The 22,513-nt window shown below is 38.9% G+C and overlaps 1 protein-coding gene across 1 annotated transcript in view; it reads left to right on the forward strand.

Annotated features, from left to right (window-relative positions):
• Positions 1-11,058: 11,058 nt before the first annotated feature.
• Positions 11,059-22,513, forward strand: part of STEAP4 (STEAP4 metalloreductase) — a 21,693-nt gene continuing 10,238 nt past the window's right edge. The window contains exon 1 of the mRNA XM_019630359.1: positions 11,059-11,176. The gene's annotated coding sequence lies outside the window, so the exon portion shown is untranslated. The remainder of the gene's footprint in view (positions 11,177-22,513) is intronic.

Genomic DNA, 22,513 nt, shown 5'->3' on the forward strand with positions numbered 1-22,513 from the left:
ATGTGGCGCATCTCTGACACACTCTGAAAAACAACATCCAGGAAATCCACTTCACCACTAAATTGGCTCCCAGCAGGGCCCCGAAGAATGATGAGTGCAGTGGAGTTCCCCCAACCCAACACGATTTACTCTCTGTGTCCTGAAAACCCATAATGTGCAAATGACCATCTTAAGCGTCTAAGTCAAAGTCATGTCGCTAAGTATGTTTCTCTCTGCAATACCAGGATTAAAATTCGACCAGGAGAAAGACTTGTTTCACAAGAATTCTAAGTTGAGTTTTGGTCATTGAAATATTAATAAAAATATGATCATTGGAATGTTATAATAAGAGTGTATGTAAAACACATGAAATACTCAAAAACCAAAACCACAGGTGCACAGGTTCCTTGTTTAGTTGGTTATTTGATTGTCACTGGGATTGGGTTGTTCTCTATTGCCAAGTTTGGGAGAAATAGCACTTAACCCAGGTACTACAGCTAAAGTGGGCATTTAATTATATATGAGACAGGATGACCATAAAGGAAGCAGTAATAAATAATAGGCAGGATTTTCGTGGCAGTACTCAAATCAGAATTTATTATTTGCCCCCCTAAAACCAAGTGCTTTTGTTTCCTAGAACTGCCATAACAAATTACCACAAAACCGGTGGCTGAAAACAGCAGAAATTTATTCTTGTATAGTACTGGAGGTCAGAGGCCCAAAATCAAAGTGTCAGAAAGGTTGGTTCTCTTGAGGCTCAAGACCCATGTTTGCAACAGATGGCACTAGTTCATTTTTGGAAGTACTAGAGTCATTCACATCTATGTTATTGCTGTGTCATTTGATAGCTGACAGTTATAGCTTCACTCTAAGATAAAAATTGAGCAACTTGGTTAAGTTTTGGAGATTTTACAACAAGTTGAAGATGGAAGATCATATTCTGCATTTTTGCCATATTTTACTGTTTTACTTCCATATAGGGAAGAACGCACGTCAAGCTTGTGAACTGTTGCATAAAGTTTATGGTGACAATGCTCTACAAGAATGTCAGTGCCAATGATGGTTCATGAAATTTCGTGCTGGTGATTTTGATCTCAATGATGCTCCTCGGTCAGGGAGGCCCACCGAAGTTGATGACAACAAAATAAAGGCATTGATCGAGTCAAACCCACATTATATGACACAAGAGATTGCAGAAACATTGAACATCCATCATTCAAGCGTTCACGACCATCTGAAGAAGCTGGGATACATAAGCAAGATATTTGGGTTCCGCATGAACTCAAAAAAGTTCATTCAACGGAGCGTATAAACATCTGTAATATGCTCATTGAACATGAGGAAAACGATCCTTTTTTGAAGCGACTGATAACTGGTGATGAGAAGTGGATTGTTGACAACAATGTGGTGCGCAAACGGTCTTGGTCCCGACGTGATGATTCGCCTCAAATGACATCAAATGCAGACATTCATCAGAGGAAGGTTATGCTCTCAATGTGGTACGATTTTAAAGGTGTCGTGTTTCTCAAGCTCCTACCAAGGAACCAAATAATCAATTCAAATGTGTACTGTCAGCAATTGGACAGTTTGAATGAATTTGTCATCCAGAAACATCCAGAGCCTGTTAATTATAAAGGAGTTGTGTTCCATTGCAGCAACATGAGACCACACACAAGTTTGATCACCTGTCAAAAATTATTGGAGCTTGGATGGGATACGTTGCCACACCCACCATACTTGCCTGACCTTATGCTATCAGACTTCCACTTATTTTGCTCTCTTCAAAACTCCTTGCATGGTATAATGTTCAGTTCAGATGAGGCTGTAAATCAGCACCTTGTTCAGTTTTTCGCAAATAAAGACAGATCCTTTTATGAACAAGGAATTTATGAAGCTCACTGAAAGATGGCAAAAGGTTATTGATCAAAATGGGCAATATATCATTGATTGATCTTTGTTCTTCATATAAATTTGAAAAACAGACAATCTACGTCATGACTTTTCCAACAACCCAATACATCTGCAAAGACCCTATTTCCAAATAAGTTCTCATCCACATATACTAAGGATAAAAACTGAGATATATGTATGTGTGTGTTTTGGGTGGGGTGGGGGTATACAATTTACCCTACTACACCAAAGAATCCTAAAACTCCGCACGGAACCTTTTAGTAAAAGATGACAGGAGGCAATGCAAAGCATAAAGCATTTTTCTTCTTAAGACAGTAGTAGGCACTTTTTTTTTTTTAAAGATTTTTATTGGGGAATTGGGATGGGAACAGTGCTGGGAGATTGGGGGAAGGGGAACAGACAAGTTGCTGTCGTTTTGTTCTTCAGTCTAGTTGTGGAGGATGTTGCTTCACTGGCCTAAGATCAGTTGCCGGCCTCTGGATAGCTGCTCACAGCGGCCATTGGCCGCTCATGCTGGCTGCTGGCTACACACAGTAGCTCATGGCAAACCACTGCAGTAGGGGCTGCAGCCTACGCCGTCGCTGGCGACTCACGGCAGCCCAGCTCTAGGTTGAGCTGTTGTTCAGCATCTTAGCTATAGAAGACAGTGTCACTGGCCCTCATATGTGGGATCCGAACTGGGGCCCTCTAGTGTCCCAAGCCATAACGCGCCACTTGGCCAGCCCTATAAAATTTTTAAAGAATATTATTCAAATATCATTCTCAAATAATTTTTAAATTGTTGTGAGGGACAGGATTGGTTCTTCCAGGTGTCAGCAAACTTTTGAGATGGAACGTACCCAAAGAGCCACATGTGGCTCGTGAGCAGCAGTTTGCCGACCCCTGATCTAGTGATATGTAGCTAAAAGTATTCTAAACTAACACTTTTATATTTACATAAAGTCCTGAAATAATGGGGGGAAATAAAACTCTTAGTATAGTACAAAGCAAAATGGTATCTGAACTGCACCAGGTCAACTGATGCTTGCAGTCAGACAAGGTCAGACAGTTAAGTTCGTGAACTCATCCTAGAAAAAGTGCTACATACCTCATTGCTGAATATCACTATGGTCACCTATGAAGTACTTTCCTTGGGAAGCTATGTACCAGCGCTAGGGCCTAGTCCACCCTTCAAAGCAATTTTAGAACTCTTTTTCTGGAATAGCCATCAGAGCTGTCATTGTTATTACCCCTGATGTCCTGAATGTCACCAAAATGTCTTCCTTTCAATATTTCCTTTATCTTCGAGTAAAGAAAGAAGTCATTGGGGGCCAGATCAGGTGAGTAGGGAGGGTGTTCCAATACAGTTATTTGTTTATTGGCTAAAAACTCCCTCACAGACAGTGCCATGTGAGCTGGTACATTGTTGTGATGCAAGAGCGTGAATTGTTGGCAAAGAGTTCAGGTCATCCAACTTTTTCACACAGCATTTTCAGCACTTCCAAATAGTAAACTTGGTTAATTGTTTGTCCAGTTGGTACAAATTCATAATGAATAATCCCTCTGATATCAAAAAAGGTTAGCAACATGGTTGCAACAAGTTCATGAACTTAATTGTTAGACCTCGTATTGTTCAGTGAGGGGAGACTGCCTGATGCCCAAATACAGCTATTCTTGTTTGGACTCAGCACCCTTAGATAACCCAAAATTTGAAAGCTAGGTGACAAGGTATGGTGATGCGGCCTTTATCCACATATCTAACTTCTAAGTATTTTCCATGTTTTCAAAATAGAAAGCATATCATCTAAAAATTAGAAGTATGCATATGAAGGTATAAATATTGTATCAATCTATTTATTTTATTTAATGGCATTATACAGTTCTTTGTAGTTGTATAGTCCTTCTTAGATTTACTAAGGAGATTAATCCTGTCCTTCCAAAAAGGACCCTGTCTCAGCGTTCTTTCATGTCTCCTGCAGTGTCTAGCACAGTTCCTAGTGGATAGTGAATTCATGATCAGTGGTGGTTACAAGATTTCCTAATGCATTATAGTAAATGGTTGTTCCTTCTTGTGGTAAGTACCACCTACACATGTGATGCTCTGAAAGATACATGTTGGATAAACACTGTTCAATTATTTCTCGCACTGAAACAACAATGAAACCTGAGTTTGGGGAGCACCTAATTGGGCTAGTGCACTGTGTGTACTCCTTGAGTTTGCTATTTACAGTTTTTTAGAGTTTTCCTGTCTTTTCCTTTGTTCTTTTCAAGTATAATTGGACTTCTGATAATTGGACTTCTTCGCATCAACTAAAACATCCCTGAATGAGTCTTTAAGGCATGCCTAAAATTGAAATCCACAAACTTGACTGAATCGTTTTGGGTTTCTTAGATGTCCTTTACTAGTCTTCTTTCCCTCTGGTCAAAGGATGCTTTATTCTTTGAAAAGGGGGAGGAAGAGGTACCAGAAATGATAGATGTCAACACCCACCAAAATAAATAAATAAATAAAAAGTAAATAAATTTATTTATTTTGGTGAGATTTGACAAAATTTTTCTCTATTTAAATTTCTAGAGTTCCACTAAAATATTTCTCTTGTTTATAAATGGTTTTCTTGGGGAATAGCCATTAAGTTATGAATGGCTCTGGATTTCATTCAAAGTTAAAATAGTTCTGATCTAGGGTTTAAAATAATTCACATTTAAATGACATAAAAAAAAATTACAACCTACATTTCCACTGCATCCAAATATTCTTTCCCTCATGGTCTCTCTCATGTATCAAATCAATCATGTAATCACTGCTTTACAGAATGCAAAAAAAAAACCCCCACAAATTAAAGAACATATCCAAATAGCCACTAGCCCAACCAAATCAGATATCTAAAATGGACCAGTACAGTAAGTCATGTATTTTGGTTTTGTCCTATTCTTTTATTTTTTCATGATAATTTTTTTTTTTACTTACAGCAATTAAAAGCACATGTCCACATCCCCTTTTCCTGCAATTATTATGCAAAAACACAGTTGACAGTTCTGAGGAATCAAAACTCTTTCAGTGGCTCCTGTGCAGTTCTATAACATGAAAAGGGAAGTCTCTGCTCTCTTTTACATAATGGATGCTGGACACCCTCCCACAGCCTGCTTACTACTGCCAACTCCTGGGACTTGTGAGGCAATATCTCATAACAGAGACACTTTCAAAGGAAAGGTCCAGGAACTCTATTTTCACAGAATCCAATTGCAGACAGAGAAGATATGGAGTTGAAAAATAAGTAATTAAAGGAAAAGGTTATAGATGAAAGAGGTGTCTGAAAAATAGCAAGAGAGAAAGTAGCTGGAGGTATCTGGCCTTTTCTGAACAATTTTAGCACAAAAATGTTTGGTAATCAGCAGAGGCGGTTACTTGAGCATTCCACTTCAGTTGTTGAAGCACACAGATAATCTCACCAATACATTTTTTTACATGAATGGTTTCAAAGATCTTACGTTTCTACATACCCCTTTTATGGGTTTCTATCAGCCCATCATTATCCCTTCAAACCATTCACTCACTCATTCAAGAATGTTGTTGAAATAGTTCAAACAATATTTGGAAAACAGTATTTCTTTTTTTCAAAAAGATTTCTAACTGCCTACAGTGACCCTTTGAAGTATTCTTACTAGAAGGAAACGTGCTTTAGGAGCGTTACTGATTTAGTTGAAGGAAGGAAAGGAGCAAGAAGCAACACTCACAGGATTTTCAAAAAGTGTAACGTGTGCAGTGAAGATTACACATCAACTGATGTTGCCCTAAGCTTTGTCAGCTTTTAAGTGATTCTTAAATGTTAAGGTAATAGGTTTAAACACAGGAAATAAATATGGGCCAGTTCATATTGAGACACTCTGTGCCAGTCATTATTCTAGGCGGTACACATGCCAGCAGAGCTCAAATTACACAAAAGGTATTTTGTCCTCATGGCTCTTGCATTCTAAGTATAAAGACAAACAATAAACATAAACATAATTCATTTACAGTGTGTTAGAGAGTAATGAGTGCTATGGAAATAAAGCAGAGAAAGGAGAAGCAAAAGAAGGGAGTTAAGTATGTATGTGTGTAATTTTAAACAGAACTGCCTTCACTGGTCTATTCTGAATAATCGCTAAGTTACATTGTTACATGAAAAAAGCAAGATGTAGAAGAATGTGACTAGTAGGCTGCCATTTGTATTTTTTATGAATCTGTATACATGCCTTTATACGCATAGCCTGTCTATGGAAAGAGCCCAATCAATCATTAACATGGCTGCCTCCATGCAGGGGGACTCAGTGTCTGGGGGAAAATGCTTTTTAATGTAGCCCCTTTGTATCTTGAATTTTGTACCTGTGCATCAATTTTTCAAATATTTTCATTAATTCTTTAAAATGAAGTTTTACACAAACCAAAATAATCTGTAGTAGTTAAGTCAATTATTTGGCAAATAATCTGTGAATAAACATCATGTATCTTTGGCATTTCCCTACCAGCATGACAGAAAGACCTTAATAGTTACCTTTCAGGCAACCCCAAGGAAGAAAAGTAACTCTTAACAAGTAATTATCTTTACAGTAAAAAATATACAGGAAAAAAAGTGGCCTAATATTTTCATTATTCTTGTGTTTTTTGTTTGTTTTTTCTTTTCTCCTATGATCTGCTTTAAAATCCTCTCATTGCTAATTCTGTTGGAAGGTGAACAGGACAATGGATGAAGCGACGTTCACTCAAATTTTTTGTCTCCTCTTAAATATGTGAAAATCCAATTAACCTTCCTTTACTGGCACTAGACACAAATTGGCTGGACTGGAATTGCCTTTACCAATAATATTTCCAGTACTAACAGTAACCACCACCCACAGTTGAATCAACTCAACTAAACTGTTTCTCCATCTCTTCAAACTATTTTGAACATTTTGTTCTTTGATAAAAATATCAAAGCTAAGTGATCTCCTCTGAGGTCCGCAGGTGTGGCTTGGGTCACATCCAAGTTTCTAGTGGTGACAGTCAGGCCATAGTCCTGCCTGTGCCCCAGGGGTTACCAAAACTAACACACACTTTGTGATGCACAGTCAGAAACCTAGATAAAAAAGACAGCGATTTCTTGCTCATTTCAAATTCCCACAACTAGCTGCCCTTCACCTCTAGTCAGTGACTTTTAAAAATATTATTATTCACTCATCTCACACGCTCAGCTCTTCTACTTCTACTTTCTCTGGAACACTGAAAGAGTCAGGTTCTTTAGGGCATGTCTTATTTTGAAATTCTTTATTGTCATTCCTGACATCATTACCTAATCCAGTCTCCAATATTGTCAGGATCTGGCATATTTTCCCATCAGCACTTTTTTGGGTGCAAGTGGGTGGCAAAATGCTTGGTTTTGCTTCCTGTTCTTTGTTGGCAAGTATCCTAGAAATTGGGTAAAACCACGTCAATGGCCTGGGTTTCTTTTCTGTACCTTTTGTAGTTTCAGTTTTTGGAGGGGGGGGGCTATCCTATTGGCCCATTTCCCTTAGAGTAAAAAAGAATTAGAAAAATAAGTTTTCTAGGATAAAAAATTAAATTTCCAAGACTAGTAGGAAGAACCTCAGAAACTTCAGTCACACAAACTGATTGTTTACCTAAATCCCACATCTGCTACAAGAAAACTCCAAAAAGTTTTTTAATTTTTTCATTTTTGAACAACTGTCATCCTCATTCTTATTGTAGGTTGTAATGAAGCCACCTTAATAGGCAATATTATTGGAAAAGCAAGACTCAGCAGGTACCCTTCTCATCCTGCACAGTCCCATTTTATCAAGCAGGACTATACAAATAACAGACACCCAATGACTGACTCATGTATCTGAAAAGCCCAGGGTATACAGCCTTCTTCAGGTATGGAGTGCCAAAACTTCAGAAATCTCTTTCTTCCTATCTTTTTGCTCTCTTTTCCTTTGAAGTGGCTTCTTTCTCATGCTGGCTCTCTCCTCACAGTTACCAGGTTTCCATTCCAGCAGCTCAACACCCTTCCTAAAGCATGTTTCTTTATAGGTTGTCCCAGGAAAGATTCCTATTGGACCAGCTTACGTCACATGTCATCACTGAACCAATCACTGTGGGCAAGGCTGTGTGCTTTGATTGGCCAGGCCTAAGTCATGGGTCTATTCCTGAAACCCCAGCAGTGCTGTCACTTCCACCTGGAGACAAGGACTGAAATTGTGCAAGGGGATTTCTAAAAGGAAAAGGAAGATATATTAGCAGAAAGGGAAATGGATTCTGCAAGGTTAGGACAAGAGGAGGTCAGTGAAGCACCAAGGAGGCAGAGTTTAAGGAAACACTCATTTTCTGATTCATGTAGGTTCAGTAAGTGAGCCCCTCATCAAATTTTGTGTCCTAGGCTCCTCACTGACCCCTAGTGCTGGTCCCGGATGCTGGGCAAGCAAAAGACAAAATATTCATTGTACCCATATTCAAAAATATCTCCCAGAGTACTTGAAATCCCCACCATTAAAGATTCATTTCTCCATTTTTTTTCCTCCAGGAACAACTAGAAGGCAAATGATTAAGTCAATTAGAATTCTCCATCTACATGCCAACTAGAGACTATCCAGTCAGTTGCCTCCAGGGTCAGCACCTGTTGAAAGCCCCACCAGTAGTAATGCGAGTTGTATTATAAGGGGAGGCCTTGGGGAAGAGGGAGGAATGGCCAATACCTGAGACTATACAGAAGAGTGTCCCTGAGAGGAGAAAAACAACATAGCAAAGGAGATCCAAGATGCTAAAGGCACACTTTTATTCAATCATTTAGTAACATTTCATGAACACTGGCTCTAAGCCTACTTCATCAATTTCCCTAAGTTCTGCCATATGGAGAAATTGTGGTAGTAGGCTGGCAAGTGACTACTTGCAGGAAGGTAGGGCACAGAATATGTGGAAATCTCTAAACAGGAACTCTTTGTTGTAACATCTGGGAAGGCTTATCAGGAGTTCTGAAAAACTTCAGGGAAAAGGATGAATCCCGCCAGTCCTTTGGTATTTGGGTTGCTAGAATCTTTGAAAACAATTTCCCCTCTACAGCAAGGGTTTAGGGAAAGACTAGGGATTGTGTGTCCCTCCTAGGACCAAGGGAAAAAGCAATCTTTAAACCACAAGATAAATAAGTCAAATACCTCTTAAGTTTGGTGCTAAAGACAATTTCCTCTATTCTTCATAGTCCAGTAACTTAATCTTACTTTTCTTACACTCTAGTTGCCTTTGGCAAAAAAAAAAAAAAAAGAGCTTACATAATTGAAATATATCTGCCTCTTATTAAAATCAGGTTTTAAAAATTTTTGTCCACCTAATAATAAATATATAAAGCAACGACTCTGTTTATTAGTTGGAGGTGGCATTTTGAAATATGATTGTCCACTATGTCAACTTATAATGGACCCAAATATTGTTGGGTTGTCAGAAAAGTCATGATTTTTTTTTCTATGTTCTTCATTGCAAAAATGCATCATGACTTTTCCGACAACCCAATAGTGCCCTGACACCAGAGTGACCTTGGTCCAACAGACCACAGCTGTCTGCTTCCTGTGGCAGGCATGTCACCATGGTTTGCATAGTAGATGGTCAAATGCCAGCAACCTTTGAATCTTATAACTCACTTCCCTGTTCAGGGAGTAGCCTTCCACATAAAATGGTTTCCATTGGATAGGCCCCCAAGGAGGGAATGTGATGGCTAGAATGTCTGGTGTCTGTATTTTCACAGTAACTATTTGCTTTATGTCCTGTTGACAACCAACAAATCAGCATCCCGGTTTTGACTATCAGGTTCGGTGTGCTAAGAATCAAGTTTCTGTGCCTACAAGGCTTACAGCCAGATGCTAGACCAGGGGCAAGTTACCAAAACTGTGCTGACTAACCATGAGGTCTCTTAGGGACACACCAGGAGGTTTTCTTTCCAAGTTCTACAACCTTCTCTCACCCTATCAGTCTTCAAACTGGGAAAATTGATGAATACCTTCTTAAGTTCTTCCTTGCCCAACGAATACTATCAGATGAGCTTGTTGCAAGCTGTAATATAATAATTGGCAATAGATTTGTTAACAAGTGTAATATATATTGAGTACCTATTATATGCAAAGCACCGTGCTAGGCATGGTGGAGAATTCCAGGCGGAAAAGAATAGGGTGCCAACTCTCACAGTTTACAGTTCAGGAGAGAGGATATATAAGAGGCAATTATCCCTATTGCTGTATTAGAAGCATAAACTATACTATATGGAAAAAGAAAAGATTAATTGCAACCAGTGACTTCTTAGAAGCCATGGAATCTGAGCTGACTCCACAAAAGGCTATAAGGAGAGTTGCAAAGGGAAAGTTGACTCAAAAGTGCTGGGAAGAGGCCTCCCATGAGGCTGAACATCTGGACCTTGGTAAGTGTGCCATGGAACTTAAGACCAGAGATGGCTGACAGACAGATTGGGAGGACTCTGGGTTCCGGACCACAGCATTTGGCATTACAGGGGTGCTTTGCCTCTAAGGTTAGTTAAATTTTAAACCAGCATAGCTGTGGCTTTTAAGCTCCTCCAGTACAGAAAGACATATCAATCTAATTATGCAATATATATCATTGCATATTATTCTACAATATATTATATAGTTATAGATACATATCAACAATAAGGTATCCTGAACATCATCCCTTTCTTTTATTTGGCTTGTTTCTTTTAAATGACTCAATCTACCTACATTAAAACCCTCAAATTAAACATCATCCAAGCTATGAGCCCCAGAAGAACCCAGGGCTTCCAAGCAGAGGAGAAAAATGCCACCTTTTACGTTGAGACAAGATGGCATTAAAAGCAATACCTAGAAGCCTTGATCAACCAAGTTGTGTTTTCTCAGCTACTCAAAGAGGGCCCTCTGCCTCCTTTAAGTAAAGAGGTCCTTTTCAGCCTCTCCAAGCTGCAAATCTGCCAGGGATACACAGATCCTAAGGGCTCTGGGGAAAACCCTTAAAAACTTGCTGGCCTGAGATCAGCAGCAACATCTGTAGCAAAGCTGCAGTGGCAGAACGGGAAGTTCTGGTCTTTCCAGCTGACTGGGATTCCCAACTTGAACACTTCCTCGAAGCGCTTTCTTCACCCTTTCTCTTACGAAATCTAGTGGGTCCTCCCTCCCCTCTCTGCCTTCTTAAGCCAGCCAGAGCGCGAGCCACAGCACTGAGCTGGAGCAAGGCTGTATCACCCTGTCCCAGCGTGGCCCCGCGGCGCTCCCGGCTGCAGCTGCCCTACACCACAGCAGCTTGGAAGCACCCTTCCCGCAGGTGGGTCACGCTGCTGGTTATTTGCCGTGTACCTTTCGCCACATGGTCCCCCTCCCTTATCTGCTTCGGCCTACCTCGAGCTCCTGCTTTCAGGACCCCACTGTCCAAGCCCGTTCGCACTGGGAAGAACATGCTTGCACACTCCCCAGCGTGCCCCTGCGCCCCTGCGCCCCTCTCCCGGAAAGGCCAGCCAAGGTGCTGCGCTTGATCAGTTAAGGAATTCAGCAAGCGTCTAGCTTCCTGGCGTTTTATCGCTCATCTCTACCCCACGATGCAGAGAAGTCCGAAAGAATAAGACTTAGGGATTTGGATTCCTCTCTGTATCTTACTTCTGGATAAGAACAATCTTGCGGTGCCCATCAGAAGGGATCCTGGAAGAATTTGGTTTGGGCAGTTTCCGCAGTCTCAGATCTGAGGTCACTTCTTGACCAAGAGCTAAACTTTGTCCTGAGATCTGCAACCACTTCCATCCTTAATCTTGATTTAAATTTCCTTCTGTAGTTTGGTGATTGCCTTTCCAGAGAAATGTTATTTGAAATGCAATTGATTGTGAAGAGTAAATAAAACCTTGGTTCCCTGTTTGTTCAGAGGCAGCAGGAAGGTAGTTCTTTCTCTGGATGGTAATTCAGGAACTTTCTTTAAAAGATGACTGGGGTAATGGAAAGTGAACTGGCTGGAGAATGGAAATGGGGGTTGGAGGATTCTATTCCTAGTTCTAACCAGAAGCTCCTCAGCCTCAGTCTCCACACGGGTAAAATAAAAGACTTGTTAGACCAAAGGATCTACCAAGACCAACTCTAACAAGGTGAAAATCCATGACCAAAGATGTTGGCAGGTTTGAAATATACTGACAATCTTATTAATGCTATAAGTATAACCAAGTAATTATTCTCTTCATAGTAATGCAGGCTTCATTTTTACAGGGAAACTGTCCAGCTCTGGAGAGAATCTCTTCCCACATAAGTATCGTAGACTTCTACCACATTTATCTTTCACAGAGCACTCTCAGTTTTCAAAACCCTTCTTCAGCCTTTCTATGTGAGAATGTCCTATTCCCTATAAATGGCAGTCTCATAAATGTCACTCACACGAAAGAACATTTTTTTTCTGATACAGTAGGTGTAATTTTGTAAAATGGCACATTTATTTGAAGCAGTGACTTTTTTGAGATATGGCCTTTTGCAAGGCCCCAAGTGTTTCAGAATTCTGTGATTTAGCACAGTATGAAATTCTACCTGTATGTATTCTACCTGCATGGCAAACATTGCCAACCCATAAAACAGGATGTAGCATTCCCTATTTATCAGGCTTTGAGGTTTTAAAGTAAATGGTACATGTGTTCAGAGACATTGGGTCATACCACCTCTTCCACTTGGCAATGTTTATGATTCTGCTAAAGTTCACATAGCAACTTGAGGTTGGGCATATATATGGCCTGACCCATAACTTGAGAACAATTTTCAGAATTCTGCCTTGCTTAAGCTTGCTAACTCTTGTTAGAAGTAACCAAATAAATTTTTATAAGCCTGTTAATAAATTGAAAACCCCGGGCCTTGAGCCTTGTTCTGAACAGTTTTTTAAAAAAATAGATTCTTTGTCACAGAATCTCAAAATGGAAGAAACACTGAGCAGTCACTCTGCACTTCCTTGTTTCCTGACAGACCGCTATATCACTTTTATTAATGTCATTATTAAAAGAATATAGATCCCCCTTTTAAGGTCTCCCAAGTAGGTTTTGCTGCAGTCACCCTCAGAAACACAATTCAGGATTTCATGATCCTCACCATCTAGTTCTCTTTATAAGGCATTTAAATCTTTTATCAACTGCTATTTAAAAATCATTTCCTTTTATAATTTTAAGAAGGCTTAGAAACTACTGGCAAAACAAAAATACAGTCACCCTTCAAACCTGAAGACTTACTAGGCTATGTGGTAGCTAGTTTCCTCTGGATTACCTTCTGAGGAGGAGGTTATTTGTTAAGTTTCTGCATCCATATCCACCTATAATTTCTACTGTGAAAATTTAGGATAATAAGGTTTTCTGGAAGGGATTTTTTTTTAATTGTGGTTAAGCCAGAGATAACAGAAATAAGATTTACAAAGATGAAACCTCTGAAGTCACCTGTTTGACTCTATTTTTTGTACATCCAAAGCGAATGGGTTGTTAATTAACTATGAAGACTTCCCGAGCAGTTCCAATGATGTTTTAGACCTACTCAAGATATGTTGAATGACTTTTCAGTCATGTCCAAAATGACATGAATCAATTGTTTTTTGGTTTAGAAGACATCAGTGTTGGAAGTAATAAAACTAGATAAAAACTAAATGAATTGTTTTTTGGTTTAGAAGACATCAGTGTTGGAAGTAATAAAACTAGATAAAAACTAAAGGGTAATTAATGATTAAAACAATGCATGATAAGAAAGCAGACTTGGCTTATTTGTATAAACAATCTATTCTTCCAAAATCATTAAAGAAAAAAGAACAAAGAATGCTTGCACTGTTTGAAGATTATCTTTCAGAAATATACCGCTGCAGAAAAAAATGCAGTATTCTACTAAAAGAAGTATTTCTACTTTAAGTAAATAGGCAGGACACTGACATTCTAATCTGAATGCTTCTCCGCAATGTTCTAGGAGAGTTTATTCATCCATGTGGGAAGGGGTCTTACCATATTGTATGTACTTTGACAGTCACATATTTCTGAAAACTTTTGAGAGAAATATGTTTATTTTAAATGCAGATTACACAATCAGTCCTAATGCCAGGATGGAATAAAGTTTGATTTTCATCTTACAAGAAAGGAAATGTGTGCAAAGGGTAATTTTGAAAAGTTAGGAACTATCATTCTGAATAAAAGGAAAGCTAAGAGGTGTTTTAATGTAACTGTATAGCGTACCTCTTAGCGGGTTTTAGAACACGAACTAGATAGATAGTCTCTTTTGCCTCAGCTATAAACATTGAAGGGAAAAATGGCACTAAAAACAAACAGAGCCAGGGGCTCCAATCAGGTCAGTGATTGTGATGGCATGAACACCGAGAGGCACAAGATTAGGAGGGGGAATTAACAGTGGGTACTGATTTTGCACCTTTCATTTACACGTGCTCTTTTTACAGGGTGTAGAAACAGCTTAGAGCCCAAGTTCATCAGTGGCTGAAGCAATTTTGCACAGACATTGGCTAACTTTCTTGGCCTGTTTCCCAGGCAGATTAGTGTCCCTTCTCTGGCCTGGGAGCCACTCTGCACATTCCTTTGTTCACATCCTCACACATTGCGTTGTAGCAGTTGGATCACGTGCCTACATCCTCCCAAGACTGGGGCCTCCAGAGGATCAGACCAGTCTCATTTATCACTTCATCCTCTTACACAGCACAGTGTGTGGCACAGACAGGCTCTTCAATAAATCCATCAGAACATGAAAGCCTACCAAGATATCGTTGGTAACTCTGATTTTTCTTTTTGGAAGATGCTGACCATCATGAGCATAGTAGGTTATGAGCATGGATGTCCCCTGTACTGTGCTAGTTAATAGAGTCAAGTGTCCAGGTTTCAACTATCTGTCATTTGGGGAGAAGCATGAGATTGCTTTGTACTGTACAGTACATAGAAACTAAATAGTGGAAATTATTATAACTATTTTTTTAAAAGGAGAAACACCTTGGTGTGTCTTCTCATTAACCTTAATTTTAGTAAACCTATTGTGTTGCTATACTGGGTAAGTTTCATAATAAATTGGTAACTATAATACTTTGGAGTCTAATTTATTTTAAAGAGTGACCTAATGCAAGTAACGTACTTAACTGAGGTCATGAAAATTGGAATACTGAATTTCTAAAGGTTTGAATCTGTTTAACTTAAGTAAAAACATTTTAACCCTTCTTTAATGTCTGAAGACATGATGTAAAGCCTATTGAACGGTTCAAAAGAATGAAGTTATATCAAATCATTCTTATAAAAAATTATTATGATTCTAGTTATTTCTTCTCCAGTACTAAAACACTTTAGTCCCCAAGTACTAAAATGATTTCTTCATCCTATTCAATTGCCCTGACATAGGTGGTATGGTAAATGGGAGGAGGTTGAGGGAGAAGCAATTAGCAGGTTAGTAAATGGTTCATTGCACTTAATAATTAAAATGTTTGCGATCCTAGACTGGGATCCCAAATTCTGAGAGGTTTTTTATTGTTTGTTTTTTATTTTTCTTGAGGCATGACTGGAAAATTGGAAAATGTGTGTTTGGGTATGGGGGTACACAAACAGGTCCTGTATCCATCTCCCTGAGAGAACAAAGAATTCAGCAGCAGTAACAGATTTACAGCCCACATTGTCTCAACTCCATGTGTGGGGCAGGGAAGAGTCTGGGACCTTTGCTAGGGTTGGGGGAGCCACATGGATTCTGCTTACATTAAGAATCTAGAAGTTTTCTGAGAAGGGAGGCCCCTAAGGAAAGAGATTGAGACCTAGGTGAAGAGTCAGAATTGGAAAAATGTTATCATCCTGTCAGCCCAATTATTTTCCCAGTTCTCTGGTCACATGCCAGAGTCTTGGAGAGAAAAGGATAAGAAATAGAGAAAGAGGCAGTGGCGTGCTGTTAAACAGCTCTAAGAAAGTAAAAAGTCCTGATTTGTAGCATTTGTTGATTTCCATGGTGTGAAAACTCCCCTCATGGCTGATTTCAAACTTTCAGTTGGCAAGCTGGCTCCAGCCACACCACTGAAAAGAGCTGAGATTTAAAACCTAGTAATTAAAAGAGCTATTGGCTTAAAAAATATTTATCAACACGCACTGCTCTCAGGCTTGTTTATCAGAGTATAACACACAAAGGGAGCAGGAGTTTCAAGACCACTTGCTTTCCTGAGGTAAAAAATGGAGCAGCGGCAGGGCCAGATCATACCCCACAGTAGGCACTGCTCTTGACAAACATTAGAGGCTATATGGCCATTGGAAGCTTTTGCCTCTGAAAGTCGGATTAAAAATGGAAAAAAAAAATATGGTACCCAAAAGAAGATGAAGGAGACTATAGTCATAAGAATGTGTGAACCACCCCCAGGAGATTTCTAAACATGGTAAGGAGATACTCATAAGCAGAATGGAGTTACCGCATCAGCAGGGCTTAAGGGGTGGGGTCAGATCCACAGCGAAACCGCTCTTCCCCCAGACTGATTTGGCAGTTATCCAATATTTAGATAATTTTTAGTGGTCTCAATGTGAAGATAAATGACTTCATAGGAAATTAATTTAAACAAAGTTAATTCAAAATTGAAATGATTAAATCATTACAGTTGCCCTAGAAAAGCAAAACCTACTCATTTACACAAAATATTAAGTGGATTGTTGTAATCATCAAATTATCCAACAAGCAATGCTCATGTGGTGTGTACAAACCAAATGCCCCTCAATCAGTGAGAGAGGGTTATTTTTCTGATGGTGACAATCCAGGTCCTAGGGCTGAATCTTTGGTGAACCACAGGTTTGTAAGAAGTTGTTCAGGATGTAGAATATGAGCGGAGGTCAAGGTAAATTAACCTGGACATGACTGAATCCCTGACCTTGTTGTCATGAGCCCCAGGCTTTCATCGCATGAACTAACCAGCCTAGACAGTGAGTAGATAATGAACCTACCTGATGAAATTCTTGGCCAGGGAATCAGAAAACAATCTTCATTACCTTGACAGATGCAGTTGAGACCTAAATGTGAAAACATATTAATAAGATTTTTAGTTGAAGTAGAATTTCAGCAAAGAACTTAAATTAAAACTAAATATTATTATAGTCAGGGAGATATAAAGTACAGCATAGAAGTATAACATAGTCAATAATGTTGCAACAACTATGTATAGTATCAGGAGCGTTCTAGACTAATGGGTGTGATCACTGCATAAATTATATAAATCTAACCACTATGCTGTACACCTGAAACTAATATAAAAGAATATTGTCAACTGTAACTAAAAAAATAATTTTTTTAAAAAGAATGTTCCAGGTGTCTCAAGATATCATTCAAAATAAAATTTTAAAAGCAGACATTAATTTTAATACACATTTATGGTAGTAAATACCCCCATTTATATGACACCATTCACTGCTATATTTACAGTAGTCTGACTGACAGAAAATAGAATCCATTTAAACCTATTTTGTATCCAATGTGCATGTTTTAAATTTAAGGCTTGTTCTTGGCTTAGTGAATTAAGTGGGAGAAGTTCACTGATCCAGCCACTGTTTTCTTGCATATGCCGTTCTTTAAAAATATTAGAGTTAAGGGCCGGCTGAGTGGCGCAATGGTTAAGAACTGGCTTGGGACGCCAGAGAGCCCCGGTTTGGATCCCACATATGAGGGCCAGTGACACTGCCCTCCACAGCTAAGATAATGAACAACAGCTCAGCCTGGAGCTAGGCTGCCCTGAGTCGCAGGTGACGGTGTAGGCTGCAGCCCCTGTGGCAGTGGGTTGCCATGGGCTACCGTATGTGCCAGCAGCCAGTGTGAGCGGCCAGCAGCCACAGTGAGCGGCCGTCCAGAAGCCGGCGACTGATCTGCCTCGCCCGGGAAGAGCGCAATGATGGTGCGAACTTGGGCCAGTGAAGCAACGTCCTCCACAACTAGACTGAAGAACAAAAGGACCAGCAACTTGTCTGTTCCCCTTCCCCCAATTCCCCAGCACTGTTCCCATCCCCCCAATTCCCCAATAAAACCTTTAAAAAAAAAGCCCACAAAAACAAAAAAAACCTGCTTTAAAAAAAATATATATATATATTAGAGTTAAAAGTCAGTAAAAAAAAAATAATAAATGTTATTTTTTCCTTAAGTACAATTAAAATAGGTACTATAGATCCACATTGCTCTCCTGGTAATTCGTGTGGTGGTAATGAAATGTTACTAACAGAATCATTTTCGTTGCAGCATATGCCACAGCTAATTCTGATTATTAGCAATTCCCATGGAAGTATCTATCCCCACAGACCATTAATGTAAAGGTTATATTTATTATGCTCTTGTGACTTGATCAAACTGTACAAGATAAGATTATTGTTTCCTTTTGTGTCATTCTAGTGGGTAGCAATAAAACTAATCATCAGTAAATTAAAATGCTGTGAGATACATAACATTTTCTCACAAAACAATTGAAATAATCAGTTTTTCAGCAGCCAACCTCAGTGGTTTCTTTATTTAGATTAAGAGCTTTAAATGATATATTTCTGTTAGTGTATGGCTATTACTAACAGAGCTATTTCTAACTACAAGGCTAAAATAAGAAATACACTGTTATACTTTCTAATAACTTATGTAGACTGAAGGTTGAATCATCCAAAAAAAGAAAAAAACAATTAGTAGAAAAACCCATTGATTATCTAGAGGCACAATAAATTTTTTATAAACTATAATTAGTGGTCTCTTTAAACCAGTCTTTTGATTTTGCTCCAGTAATATATACTTGTCAGTAAAAGAATATACACTTAAATGTGAACATGTTTGCTTTCCCTAAAAGCCATGATTTTACTAAGTACAGAAATAGCTCAGTGAGTAAATTGGATGGGTTCACGTGTTAGTAGTGTAAGGTTTCTAAAAAATATTTTGAAATATATTTTGCTTCCCAATTGTCCCTGGGATATATTAAAACAAGTGCCCTGAACCACAGGAAGGCTGGCATAGTTGTAGAACTCCCTCCTGCCCTGATGCCTTATGAGCTCATTACAAATACATAATCAAGTCATCTAGGGCTTTCAGGTTGAAATTCAAAAAGAATAATAAAACAAAAGAAAAAGTAAAAAAAAAAACCCACACAAAACAAAACAAGTCCTGTTTACAGATATCAAATTAAAATGAAAACTCCTGTCACATCTTACGGAGTTTAGAAGTGCTATTTGTATTCTAACTTCCCGGAATGTTGCCAAGCCAGATTATTCCATTTGTGACTCCAACACCAAGGGGTGTGAGGGGTGCGGGGGCAGAGGAGATACTGTCAGAAGAATTCAAAATCTTGTACGAATAATCATTTCAGAATTCTAAAGCTGAATTCTCAAATGGAGAAAGGGGCAGAATGTCTTTAATAAAGGTTTCATCCAAATGATAAACGAGATATTGTATGGTGCTGTGTGAGAGTGGCTATTAAAGAGTACCGTCATAGATTTGTGGGTGGATTTGATCAAACTATAACTTTGTGGCTCATGGAGGATAACTCTTCACAGTTTCCTTGAGAGGGTTACAAAGCGAAGCTTACCTGCAGGCTGACACCAAGCCTTGAGTCTAGCTCCTTTGACTCTCATCCTTGTGGGGCCGGCACAATATGCTTGCCTCTGGTTTTCATAAAAGTAGGAACTCTAGCCTCTCAGACCCAGCCAATGCTTAGTTAGGGGGAAAATTAGAAAGCAGGTGAAATGGTTTTGCATCCCCTTACAACCTCATCCACACCCTGTTCTCCTTCTGTCTTTCTCCTCCCACCATCCCTATCCAAAAAAGATACCCTTGTCCTTACCCATTTCCAGGGGTTCTTAGCGCTGGGTGCTCCTTAGCATTGATTGTTTGGTTTGGTTTATTATTATCATTCTTTTAATGTCTGGGTTCTCCCTTAGACCAACTGTTCAGAATCTCAGCAGGTGGGACCGTAGCATTTAATAGCTGCCCAGCTGATTTTAATGTGTGATCAGGGAAGAGAAGCACTGTAGCAGGCCATTAACTCAAAGCTAACCAGCAGTGGCTCTATAGTGCAGTCATCTGGGAGAGCTTAAAAAAAAAAATTAATAATGCCCAGGTTCTTTCCTAGACCAATTGATGCAGACCCTCCAAGAGTCTGGTCATCAGTATTTATAAAAGTTCTCCCCTGATGCTTATGCACACCAGGGATGAATGAGAACCACTGGTTTCTAGTGTAGTCCTCTTTAGAGGTTTTTGCATTCTATAAGCCTTAGTGATTCTAAGAAATTGCTTTGATGACTGAATGAAAAGACTGCAAAGTGAGCCAGGAAGACCTATGTCTACGCCACCACCCATTTTCCCCTCTCCTTCCATTCACCTCAGAACCAAACTCTGTAGATGGGTTTTTCTTTGTCTACTTAGGATTTTATTATGGCTCCCAGCACACTATTTCTATTACCCACAATTGTGTGCTGTGATGTGGATAGTTTTATCTTCATAGTTGTTTTTATGATTACCTCCAAGCCTTTTTCCTGTGAATTTCTTTTTTTTTAATTTTGTTTGTATAAATATGTAAAATTGGGTGAGCTTAAAAACAAGTAGGACTTATAATAATGTACGTAACTAAGTTGAATCTTTACGTAAAAGAATTTTCCTTGATTTGTATTTTCTGTGGATTTCTCGAAATAAAAGACAGAAGAGGAATTCATGGCTAATTCAAGGCTAATTTTTTTCTTTCAGGCATATCTGTCCCAGAGAAGGAAAGATTTTCTTTCCTTTCTCTTCTACAAATGGTCTTATATACATAAGTATTTATATATTTTCCTCTTCATTCTGTGAAAACGCTAGGGGAAACAAATGGCCCATTTTCCAAGAGCAAGGCAGAACACTCACAAACCAAGTTACTCACAGTCCAAGGTTTTACTTTATATATATATAAAAAAATGTATACACATTTTAAAAAAGGGTAAAAAAAACCTTTTTTTTTAATTAAAAAAAAAAGGGTAAACTGTATTACACTGACGGTAACCACTTTGAGCACCTCTTGTAATTGCAAAAGTCAAACATGACTTGTATTCATCTTTTGTTATCAGTATATATTGAGTATTACAATTTTGATAGTTTTTTCCTTTCTTAAAATGTGTAATACATTTTTTTGGAGATATATATAATTTCTTCAAAGTTAAAAACTTTTCTCTGTGAATGACCCTGTTAGGAAGATGAAAAAATCTACAGACTGGGAGAAAATATTTTAAAACCACATATCTGCAAAGGATGCATATCTAAACTATACAAGAATTATAAAACTCAACAGTTAAAAAACCAACAATCCAATTAGAAAATGGCAGAAGACATAAAGGGACTTTTTACCAAACAGGACATACAGGTAGCAAATAACCAAATGAAGAAGTCCATAACGTGCACTACTACTGGATAATAAACAAGAATGAACAAACTATTGATACATGCACCAACTTGGGTGGATCTCAAGAGCTTTAGCTAAGTGAAAAAAAAAGTCAATATGCAAAGTTTACATTTTGTGGGATTTTATTTATACAACATTCTTAAAATGACAAAATTATAGCGTTAAAAAACAGATTAATGGTTTCCAGGGGCTGGGGGTGGCAGGACAGGGGGGTAAGTATGACTGAATAGTTCTGTACCCTGACTGCACTAGTGGACACATGAATCTACCATATGGGACAAAATGGCATAGAACTATACACACTCTTTATACAAAACTCAGTTTCCAGTTTTACTATTGTACTATAGCTATGTAAAATGTAACCAATCATTGGAGGTGTTAACCAATAGAGGTATGAGGATGTAAAATACGTTAAAAGTTTATTTGGGGTCTTAAAGGATTTGAATCCCAGAGACACACATTTAGGTAGCAACCCCGGTTGCCCTCCAGAGAGAACAAAGAAAGGTCTGTAAAGGAAAAAAAACCCCACAGTATAATTCTTTCATGCAAATGAAGGCTTGCTGGCTAGTGTAAGAGAGATTGATTCCTTCCCATATGCAAATGAATGTGGGGCAAACTGCAAGGAGGAGGTATAGGTCATAGGTGCCCTTCGGGCAGTTGTTCCAGGGTGTTTATGAGTCAGCCGTGAGCGGAGTTTAGCAACAGGCTTAGCAATGTAATAGCAGCTCTGAGAACTGAGGGGGAAGGTGTGCGCAGGCCCCACTTCCCTAATAGCCTCCTGAAGCTATTTTGTATAAAGTGACTCTGTTAGCAATGCGTTTCCCATTTTCTTTTTTTTCCATTATCACAGGAAATGGTGAAGGAGGCACAGGGACAGCTTGTACTATCTTTACAACTTTCTCTGAATATATAATTATTTCAAGTGAAAACGTTTGATTTTTGTTAATAGCATTGATTTGTTACGTATAGGCATTTAAAATAGGAAAATTTTGTAATCCTGTTTGGACTTGTCCATAGTTTTAATATGCTAAAATTCTCTGAAGCTGGAGTGGCCAAAGCCTCTCTGGTCTCCAACTTCTGGGACGTGAGAGAAGTAAAATGCACACACCAGACTGGCCGTAACATCCCAGAAGAATGCTGCCTCAGGTGCCCAAGGCCTGGGGTGGTACCTGCAGACAGAGGGAGATGGTGGGCAAGACTCCACATGTTCCACACCTGTGCCTTCTTATTTCTCTCTCTCTCTCTCTCTCTCTCTCTCTCTCTCTCTCTCTCTCTCTC

Source organism: Hipposideros armiger, unplaced genomic scaffold (genome assembly GCF_001890085.2).
Source record: "Hipposideros armiger isolate ML-2016 unplaced genomic scaffold, ASM189008v1 scaffold_902, whole genome shotgun sequence".
NCBI classification, from domain to species: domain Eukaryota; kingdom Metazoa; phylum Chordata; class Mammalia; order Chiroptera; family Hipposideridae; genus Hipposideros; species Hipposideros armiger.